Source organism: Adiantum capillus-veneris, chromosome 6 (genome assembly GCF_014529385.1).
Source record: "Adiantum capillus-veneris isolate H3 chromosome 6, ASM1452938v2, whole genome shotgun sequence".
Lineage (NCBI taxonomy): Eukaryota > Viridiplantae > Streptophyta > Polypodiopsida > Polypodiales > Pteridaceae > Adiantum > Adiantum capillus-veneris.
Window position 1 is genome coordinate 170,352,241 of NC_140936.1, and position 11,514 is coordinate 170,363,754.

The 11,514-nt window shown below is 40.3% G+C and overlaps 1 pseudogene; it reads left to right on the forward strand.

Moving 5' to 3' along the window:
• The first annotated feature begins 1,877 nt into the window (after window positions 1–1,877).
• Window positions 1,878–3,363, forward strand: LOC147456702 (uncharacterized; annotated as a pseudogene).
• Window positions 3,364–11,514: the final 8,151 nt, after the last annotated feature.

Genomic DNA, 11,514 nt, shown 5'->3' on the forward strand with positions numbered 1-11,514 from the left:
TATCCAAACTAGCTTCCCTGCAGGTGCTCCCCTGACTTTTCTTGCCCTTACTTCATTTTCTTGCACTACCTTTTTTACTCTAGCTTGACATTATCATCTATTGGTCCACCTCACCCCTCCTCACTATATGGCACGAGCTGTTCAAGTGGGATCAACAGCGGGATTCACATGGGCCATAGATCGGCGCCCGAATTTACAAGATGAGGTTGCTCGAATTTACTTATTTTCCAGAGAGTGGAATATTGGGCCTGATTTGAATGTAGAGTGAGGGCAGGGCGGAGTTACAGGGCGAGAGAGGCTCAGTGAGAGGGCGCGCGATGTTAAATCCGGGCCTCCTGCATGTGAGAGGGAAGGCCACGAGCTAGGGTGCTGCCATTTCCACGAGTTGAGGTTCTGCGAGCCGAGGTGCTGCAAGCCGTGCCTACTGCCGTGCACACAAGCAAGGTCTTCTACTGCTACGAGGGTTGCCAACTTTCACCCAAGTGCGATTCCAACAAGATAGCCGAATTTAAAAGCATGGGCAAGGATTTGAAGCTATGGCCGTTCTACACCTTATCACTTTGAAGCCCCTCTCCCTCTCTCTCTCTCACACACACTCACACACACACACATACACACACACACACGTGCTACAGGGCCGTACGTCTGTTAGTCAAAGGTTTGAAGGAGGCTCGCACATGCCAATCTTTGAATCGATGCTCGATCCTTGTTGGCGTTGAAGAGGATCGACAGGCCCGCGGAGCGCTTTTGGACGAGGTACATTGGCCATACTTCTCCTTTGTGTTTGTGCATATCTTTTTCTCTTAATGATGTTCCTAGCCATTTTCGTTCATATCTTGTATTGTAGATTAGAAGGGGTCATATGCAATGGAAAAAAAGAGAGATAAGACGAGAGACGCGTGTGAAAAGCGTCGTGGCAAAGGGGTCAATGGAGCTTCATCTAGCAGAGAAGCTTGTGCCCAAAACAAGGTCATTTATTGACAATGGTAAGCTCTACATTTGATGATATGGAGAGAGAGAGAGAGAGAGAGAGAGAGAGAGAGAGAGAGAGAGAGAGAGAGAGAGAGAGAGAGAGAGAGAAAACGTTGTCTTGCATAGGCGTCCCCTTATTACATTGAGCATGTTAGAGGTAAAGATGGTGTCCTTGTGAATTATTGTCGTGTAACGAAGGATTGTCCACAATGGGGTAAAGCATGGGAAAAACGTGTCGAAATCATTCGACATATCCAAGAGAAGCATGGCCTCACAATCTACATTCCTCATAGAGCCGTCGGAAGACCCAAGGATAACCAACGCATCCCATTGCCAATCGAATCACGGTCTCATAGACAAGAAAAAACTCGATTTCAAAGCATCGAAACGCGTGTGAAGCTCGCAAGACAAAAACATCGGAAAGATTTAGAAGATGGGGCAGATAGGAGATGGATTTTTAGTTCTCTTAATGGCAAAATTCCTTACGAGGAGTGGAGAGTGCAATATCTAGAAGAAGAAATGGCGGAGTTGAGAAAGGCATGCCGAAGCCGATTGCCAAAATGCAAGAAAGGATTGCAAAAGGATATGATGAAATTGTATAACACTATTTTGTTTTTTTCTTTGGTTATTTTTAGTTTCATGTCTTGTACTATGCACCTTTAGAACGATTATTTTACTAACTTGCTGACGTTCACAACACCGAAAATAGTCAAGAAAGTATAAAGGGGTTCAAGAAGATTATAAAGAGGAGGGCTATAGTGACCAAGAAAAAAGCAACGATGGCTCCATGGATTCGGACAATGTCATTACTCCGATATGATGCGCATTGTTTTAACAAATACGTCAAATCACGATGTTTTTTATCAATTATATTGAGATCATTGCATTGTTTTGTTATAGTTGCTATGTATGAGCAATATTTGCTCGCCAACAAAGGCTTCACAAAAAGTCATGGGTGGTTGTGACAAGCCACCGGAGAGGGTGGAAAAGATAATGCTCAAGCTTGTAATTTTACTTTGAAAGCATGCCGTTTTGTTTACTTTAACATCCTCAATGGAGGTCATAAAATAGTTAAAAGTTCGAAAGATGGGTGAGAGTAAGATACATATCGATGTTTCTTCTCCGTCGGCATCCATGGGGCTTTCACCTCAAAAAATACAAGGTTTGAAACTAGAATTAATATTAAAATTGATTTGTTGTCTTCCTTGAATACGGTTATTATGAGCATGATATTCGCGTAGATCATCTACGAAAAAGATTTTCCATTACATTCCGAGTTGTATGGGCTCGAGATTCACTACCATTCAAATATTGCAAGGAACATAGCAACAAAAAAAGCTTCTTCTTGTACTATGGCTCTATTTGTATTGTGAGACCTCTCTTACATATCTATTTCTATATATTTCACAGCGTTACTTTGTTTTTGAAGTGTAATTGGGGCTTTTGTTTATGTTAGATGAGTTGAGGACACTCTTGATGGCAAGGCTTTACATCAAGTGTGGTTTGTTGATACCTTGTGGTATTCATTTATACAAACCACTCTTACTGAAAGAGCTATTCGTAATTACTATGGTCGAGTTGATCTTTCTACACGAGTGTTTACATTCTTTCCTGTTGTTGACGAGTAAGTCATTTTTGAGTGCTTCTCCAAGCTTATTTTCGTTTTGGTATTGGGCTTTCTACGCAATGTTATATAATTTTTATTGGTTCTAGGGATCATTGGACATTAGTTTTGTTTTTAAATTTCCATTGTGCCCGATTAGACATCTACCAAACGACAAGAGCGCAATTCTCTTCTTTGACTCGCTCTCATTGCGCTCAGTCAATCGATACATCTCGCCTATCAAGAGGTATGATGCAGATGACCTTGTTTTATGCTATTGAGTTCATCTTATGTTTATGCAGGGCTTCTATTACGGTTTTATTTTTTTTCGAGCGTAGAGTTTTGCAGCATTTTTCAGCTTATGCGACACATCCGTAACTAAGAATGGAGCTTAGTCACCCCGAGGATTGTCACGTGCAGACAATGGTGGTAAGCAATGTGGTTATGTTATAATTATGCCAAGAATAATGCTTTTGAATATGTGCCAAAGAACTTGATGTAGATGTCCACACAATCAAACACCAAAGATTGCGGGTTTTATATTATGTTCTTCATAAAGCTTTTACTTGTGGCTATCATGGATGGCATGCCATACCAAAACCCGATAATATTGTCATGCTAATGATGTTTACAATTAATGATGTTTAGTATGAATATCCTTGTACTAAAACATTGCCTTGCTGCAATTCATGAAAACTTGGTTTGCACACGAGCAAGTGGAGGCAATGAAGAGCGCATTTGGTTCTTGGGCTCAAGAAAGTAATGTTGACAACACATCGTCAGTGTAGTGATGTTTTGAACATAATGATTTTTGCTATCAAAATTTTTGGTATTTTGAACATAGTGATCTTTGCTATCACAATTTTTGGTATTTGGAACATTGTGATCTTTGCTATCGCAATTTTTTGTAACCCCCTTTTGAAACTATGCAGACATTGTTATGGTTATGGTTATATCGGTTTGGTTATGGTTATATCGGTTTGGTTATGGTTATGCCGGTTTGGTTATGGTTATGGTTATGTCGGTGTGTTGATGATTATGGTTATCCCGGTTTCTTTATGATTATATTTATGTCGGTTTGGTTATGGTTATGGTTATGCCGGTTTGTTTATGGTTTATATTGGTTTGGCTATGGTTATGGTTATGCCGGTTTCTTTATGGTTATGCTTATGTCGGTTTGGTTTTGTTTGTGGTTATGCCGGTTTGTTTATGGTTTATACCGGTTTGGTTATGGTTATGGTTTTGCCGGTTTGTTTATGGTTTATACCGGTTTGATTATGGTTATGGTTATGCCAGTGTAGTTATGGTTACAGTTATGCCGATTTAGGGTTGGTTTATGCCGGTTTGGTTATGGTTATGGTTATGTCGGTTTGGTTATGGTTATGGTTATGCCGATTTATGGACGGTTATGGTTATGCCGGTTTGTTTATGGTTATGGTTATGTCGGTTTGTTTATGGTTTATGTCGGTTTGGTTATGGTTATGGCTATGCCAGTTTATGGACGGTTATAGTTATTCCGGTGTGTTTATGGTTATGGTCATGTCAATTTGTTTATGGTTTATACCAGTTTGGTTATGGTTATGGTTATGCCGGTTTGGTTATGGTTATGTCGGTTTGGTTATGGTTTATGCCGGTTTGATTATGGTTATGGTTTGTGCTGGTTTGGTTATGGTATATGCTGGTTTGGTTATGGTTATGGTTTATGCCAGTTTAGTTATGGTTATGGTTATGTCGGTTTGTGTATGGTTATGGTCATGTCGGTTTGTTTATGGTTTATGCCGGTTTGGTTATGGTTATGGTTATGCCGGATTATGGGCGGTTATGGTTATGCCGATGTGTTTATGGTTATGTCAGTTTGTTTATGGTTTATACCGGCTTGGTTAAGGTTATGGTTATGCCGCTTTGGTTATGGTTATGGTTATGCCGGTTTATGGACGGTTATGGTTATGCCAGTTTGTTTATGGTTATAGTTATGTCGGTTTTTTTATGGTTTATACCGGTTTGGTTATGGTTATGGTTATGCCGGTGTGGTTATGATTTATGCCGATTTCTTTATGGTTATGCTTATGGTTTGGATATGGTTATGGTTACGGCGGTTTTGGTTATGGGTTAGATACATTCTTTTTTTTTTTGTAAATTCGGGTATGATGGTTGTAAATTCGGGCTCTAAGCAAGGTACATTCTGTTTTTTTTGTAAATTCGGGTATTTTGGGTCGTAAATTCGGGCTGTAAACAAGATGTGTTCTGTTTTTTTTGTAAATTCGGGTAGAATGGGTTGTAAATTTGAGAAGGGGAGCACTAAATCATATGGTAAAGACATATATAACTTCTACACCATATAGAACCTATTCTGCATCATTAAGGTGACAAGGGTCAACATAAATATTGTCACTAAAATGAATACTTCTACATAAACTCCAATTGGATTGGTGGGCTTTGTGTGTACATCAACAAAAGTCTCATCGAAGAGGCTTGGGCTCTAAGCATGCCTCCTTCTAAGGGGACAAGGGTAAATGTGCGTTCAGCATCAAGAGCGTCAACATGTTCTCATGATAAGATGGTTGCACGGAAGCTCCTTGTGTCATCACAAACTTGGACGTGTTGTCCAACTAGACTTTCTACATTTTGTATTCCATTGTGGCGTGTTGATAAAGGGAGTAATGCATTACATGTATGGTAGGAAGAGGTACTATCACGGTCCACCAAAAGAGTTTTTGTACAAAAATGCGAACAAAAAATGCGTGGACACTCATCAAATTGGATGTGATTGCGACCACGTTGATGCTTTCTTCTAACTTTCCCAGTTTGGCGGGTGGGCTTGCTTAGTTGGGTAAGATCCAACACTTGAGCTTCCAATTGTCCCAAGCTTGGCCTTCCATGTCCAAGGCGTGTTTGTGTTACATGCTCTTGGACCTGGCGGATACCTCCTCTTGCCGGAAAATTGATCTCCTTTGGACTGACTAATGATCTAATAGACTCTCTTGCAACCCCCACTTGATGCACCATAGTCTGCATCTCTTTAACACTCCTACATGATAGGTCTTGCTCTATTGAGAGAATTAAGTCCTTGAGTTCTTGGATACCCTTGGCCACTTCTTCTTCGATGTTAGACTTGTTGCAATCATCATGTTGGGCCCCTTCCATCATTTCATGTGCCTTGTCCACAATCGGTAAATGGAACTCAAGTGTTGGCAATGGTGTGTGACAATCAATCGTACACCGTAAAGATGTTTACATTTTAGGACCAATCACGACAATCACAATAGTTAGCTTGCAAGCTAACATTGTACCATTGAGTGGGTATACTGGAGCTTTGCAACTTAAATTGTAAGAGGATTTCATTGACAACTTGAAGTCAAGAGGTGTCAAGTACATATCTTTGCAAAATCCTTTCCCCTTTTCGTAGCTTGTTGGTGTGCTTATGTGAGGAGCCTTGAACTCTGAACCGTCCGGAATCAGCTGCATATACAACAAGCTCTTCAACAATGTACCACCCATGCGGGCCCCACTCTTTGAATCACCAAAGAGTGCATGTATAAGGTCCACTATGGATCGGTTTATACACGCCTCGAGAAGAGTGTATTTTATGTACTGCCATAAGTGCTCCACTAGGTTTGTAGTGTCAACATTTTCATGTGGGAAGAGCCTTCCAAACTTAGGCCACTGCACTCTCCACGCGCAAAAGCGCCCACACCACCCATTGCTGACATATCGCACCACATTAGGGTATATGGCATATTCGAAGAAGCAACTGTTGAAATCTGCCATCAAAATCTTCTTCACTCGAGCATTGCATGAGGTTAGACATATCCATGTAGAGCTCACTTTTAACCTCCTTGGGAACTTGGGGGAGAATATTATCCACACATTCCTTCTTTGCATGGAACCAACATAGAATGATATGACATGCAATCTGGCAAGAGGATCCTTCCAATGTTGTCTCCCAACAAAAAGGATCTTCATTGACGACTTTGAGAAATGCCTCCAGCTCTTGCGGTGACTTATCAATGACCAAAGCGTTGGGTAGGATGTTACCCATTCTTGAAAGGACTATTCGTAGAGTAATCTCCAAGGCAATAACGTCATGATGGCATCCTGCATCTTGGGTGCACAACATAAACCATATAGGGATCCCTTGGCCAAGTTGATTCGGTAGCACGGCTGCAAATAGTGGAAGACCGTATACATTAGTCTTGAAAGTGCTATCTATTTCCCAAGAGTTGTTTCTAGAAAAGCACTTAGCCATATTTGACATCCAATCATCTTGAAATACTACAATAAATGGCTTATCCTTTGGCTCTTTTACGTTTGGATTGTATGGTTGAAAGTATACAACCTAGAAGCATGACAAGTGCCAAATTTTCAAATAAGAACTTGTTAGCACCAACATGCTTTCAAGAGAGAGTTTCCAACCTTATGTTGTTTTTGCAATGCAATAACCTCTGCATACATGGTTGTGCAATCATCATTAAGGATCCACCCTGCAAAAAAATGTTGTAGTTAAAAAGACACTACACCGCATTAGAAAAACAAACAAGATATACCACATGATACCTTCAATGCATTTTTTAAATGATAGAAGTTGAACCTCCCTTGGTATCATAAAAAGCGGTAGAGATAGTGCGATCAAGCATAGAAGCATTCTCCATTTGATACTTTTCTTTTGAGATTGACATTTGAGCAATATGTCGAGAACTTCCAATATCAAGCAAATCCTGTTTGCAACACTCTAGAACAAGCGGATGAATTGGAAGGTGGTAGAGGTCACTCCTACTTCCTGGAACATGGCCATCGTGAATGGGATGAATGTATATAGTGACCGCATCCCCATCTGTAGCCATTTGTACTTGCACTTTGAATGGACATCCACACTTCTTTGATGTTCTCAATCTTCGTATTTTTCAGCTTCGTTGTGGCTCCTCACCCCTATGACAAAAGTAATCAATTGTAATACTTGATAGGCGATGTTTGCTTGTTTATCGTTCCATAATCAACTTTTCTTTGTGCTCAACCATAAGATACTCTAGTTGCACATCCACATCAGCCCTTGTTGTATGTATTTCATACGATGGAGTATTGTTTATGTCAAAGGATCGTTGAGGAGCAACATTAACTTTCCTTTGACGGCCACATCCACATGACAATACATATTCTTTGATGTAGGACATGGGGGTCCAACCACGCTTGACATCAATACACCAAGTTGACCTCAAGGTATCAAGTGTAGTTGTTAGATCCTTATGAATAACACTGCCTTCCATGCAATGTGCTTCTTTAACAATATATTCCCAATCTTCAACACATGGAATCCTCAAGAGTGGATGTGACTTGAGACATAGAACATCATGTCTTAAGCACATCATTTCCTTCATTCGTCGCCATTTCTTTACATCAAGCAACCCTTTAGAATCACAAGACTTTAGTGTATCCAAAGATAAAGAAATATCTTCTTGCAAAGTCTTGACCATTAATGCATATGCATCTTTAGTAAACGCAAAATACCTTGAAGACATGTGTAGGGCCACGTCAGGTGATGTATTGCTCTACACATTGGATTGGTTGATATCCAAGGCAGTGGGAGTTGTATGACATACCCCATCTTCATCATCACTCGAACTACTAGATGAGCTCTCTTCTCCTTCATAATCGTTGTTGTCTTCACTTTCAATGTACCACTCCATGGTGTTGCAAGAGGGGATGAAGGGTAAAAAGGGGAGAGAGATATAAGAAGACACACAAGGCACAAAAATATGGTGTCAAAACCCCCCAAATCAGCCATACACCGCTTACCCAAATTTACCCATTTTTCCGAATTTACAAAAACGCCCGATATGTGGTCTTTAAAAACTCTAAGTCTTTAAGTATTCATGAATGTGGATATATTCTTTTCTTGTGTTTTGAAGCTACTTTTACATATCTTTGTCCTACTCCAATTCCCACAGCCGATTTTATTCTGTAAGCATTAATGAGCACCGTCGTCACTCGAATTCACCACTTTTCCCGAATTTACCAATTTTTCCGATGTTACAAAATACCACCACGCCTTAATCGACGGCCTTGGATAAAAGATCGGCCCTCCTTCTCACTATATGGCACGAGCGGTTCAAGTGGGATCAACAGCGGGATTCACATGGGCCGTAGATCGGCGCCCGAATTTACAAGACGAGGCTGCCCGAATTTACTTATTTTCTAGAGAGTGGAATATTGGGCCTGATTTGAATGCAGAGCGAGGACGGGGTGGAGTTAACGTGCACGCAGGGTGAGAGAGGCTGAGTGAGAGGGCACGCGCTGCTGAATCCCGGCCTGCTGCATGTGAGAGGGAAGGCCACGAGCTGGGGTGCTGCCATTTCCACGAGCTGAGGTGTTGCGAGCCGTGCCTATTGCCGTGCACACAGGCGAGGTCTTCTACTGCTACAAGCATTGCCGACTTTCACCCAAGAGAGATTCCAACCAGATGGCCGAATTTACAAGCATGGGCATGGATTTGAAGCTATGGCCGTTCTACACCTTATCACTTTGAAGCCCCCCCCTCTCTCTCTCTCTCTCTCTCTCTCTCTCTCTCTCTCTCTCTCTCTCTCTCTCACACACACACACACACACACACACACACACACACACACACACACACACGTGCATGCTACAATCAGGCGTACGTCTGTCAGTCAAAGGTTTGAAGGAGGTTCGCACATGCCAATCTTTCAATCAATGCTCGATCGTTGTTGGCGTTGAAGAGGATCGATAGGCCCGTGGAGCGCTTTTGAACGAGGTACATTGGCCATACTTCTCCTTTGTGTTTGTGCATATCTTTTGCTCTTAATGATGTTCCTAGCCATTTTTGTTCATATCTTGTATTGTAGATTAGGAGGGGTGATATGCAATGGAAAAAGAGAGAGATAAGATGAGAGACGCGTGTGGAAAGCGTCGTGGCAAAGGGGTCAATGGAGCTTCATCTAGCAGAGAAGCTTGTGACCAAAACAAGGGTCATTTATTGACAATGGTAAGCTCTACTTTTGATGATATGTAGAGAGAGAGAGAGAGAGAGAGAGCACGTTGTCTTGCATAGGTGTCCCCTTATTACATTGAGGATGTTAGAGGTAAAGATGGTGTCCTTGTGCGTTATTGTCCTGTAACAAAGGATTGTCCACAATGAGGTAAAGCATGGAAAAAACATGTCGAAATCATTGGACATATCCAATAGAAGCATAGCCTCACAATTGACATTCCTTGTAGAGTCGTAGGAAGACCCAAGGATAACCAACACATCCCATTTCCAATCGAATCACGGTCTCATAGGCAAGCAAAAACTCGGTTTCAAAGCATCGAAATGCGTGTGAAGCTCGCAAGACAAAAACATTGAGAAGATTTAGAAGATGGGGCAGATAAGAGATGGATTTTTAGTTCTCTTAATGGCAAAATGCCTTACAAGAAATGGAGAGTGCAATATCTGGAAGAAGAAATGGCAGAGTGGGAGAAAGGCATGCCGAAGCGGATTGCCAAAATGCAAGAAAGGATTGCAAAAGGATACGATGAAATGGTATAACACTATTTTGTTTTTTTCTTTGGTTATTTTTCATTTCATGTCGTGTACTATGCACCTTTAGAACGATGATTTTACTAATTTGCTGACGTTCACAACACCGAAAATAGTCAAGAAGGTATAAAGGGGTTCAAGAAGATTATAAAGAGGAGGGCTCTAGTGACCAAGAAAAAAGCAACGATGGGACTTTGTTGATGAAATTGTTGCATCTGGCCTTTTGTGTCATGCATGGGTATTTCCACTTAAAGCGAAGTCCGAAGTTTTTATGTGCTTCAAACAATTTCTGGCTATGGCTGAAAATATCTCGAAATGTACTTTGGGCACCCTCCATTCCGATCGAGGAGGGGACTATATATCTCATGAATATAATGCATTTCTAGCTAGTCATGGGATAAAACACCAATATACAGCGCCTTATACGCCTCAGCAAAATGGTGTTGCTGAGAGGAAAAACAGGTCACTTATGAAAATGGAATGATGTATGGTCAAAAGTCAAGCTTTGCCGCATTCTTTTTGGCTTGAGGCCATCATGTGTGCCAGTTATGAACATGTGTCCTACAAAAGCTTTGCAGTCTATTACTCCATATGAAGCATGGCATGATAGAAATCCTTCTATTGATAAAGTCATTTCCAACGCTAACTGATCTGTCTTTGGAGTGTCAAAACAATCACCTTCGAGACTACCCTTGGGCTACCCCCAAGTGTATCTCCACCAACCCTCCTCCCTTTTTTAAAGCCATAGATGTATATTCTTTATGTTGGTTTCTAAAATGCATACTTAATTGCATGCCAGAGCCAAGTGATCTAGATCAAAGAGCCTTTGTAAAAAAATACATAAAACTCTTGATTTCTGCAAAGATAGAAAACCCCAAAATTGACCTTTAGCTTTTGATTTGTTCCTTTGTATAAATTGAGCCCACACAGCTGGCATACATGTATCTTCTTCTGGTCTATGATCAAACGATGAATGAATACAAACATCTTTTCTTAGGTTGAAATTGTCATGTTGTTAATGCAATGTTAATTTAAGTATCACATCATGATTTAAGTGACACTTTATGGTAATGTTTTTAAGTTCAAGTTGTCATTATATCATTGAATATATCTTTTTTGTCATTATAGCATAGTAGTTATTTAAACTAAATATCTAATGAAGATATTTTTACCACAGCTTTTTTTTAACTCTCAAGATTACCACATTTTGAGTCAACTTACTAATGTTCTTATTAAATGTTTTGCTAAAAATAAAGAATTTTAGGCTAAGTAATAGCTAAACCAAATATTTGCTCAAGATATTTTTATCATAGCTTTCTAATAGTATATTTTAACTCTAAAAAATTATCACATAGTTCTTTTAATCATTTTATTGATTTTCTTCTTTAATTTTCTAATAAAATAGAGA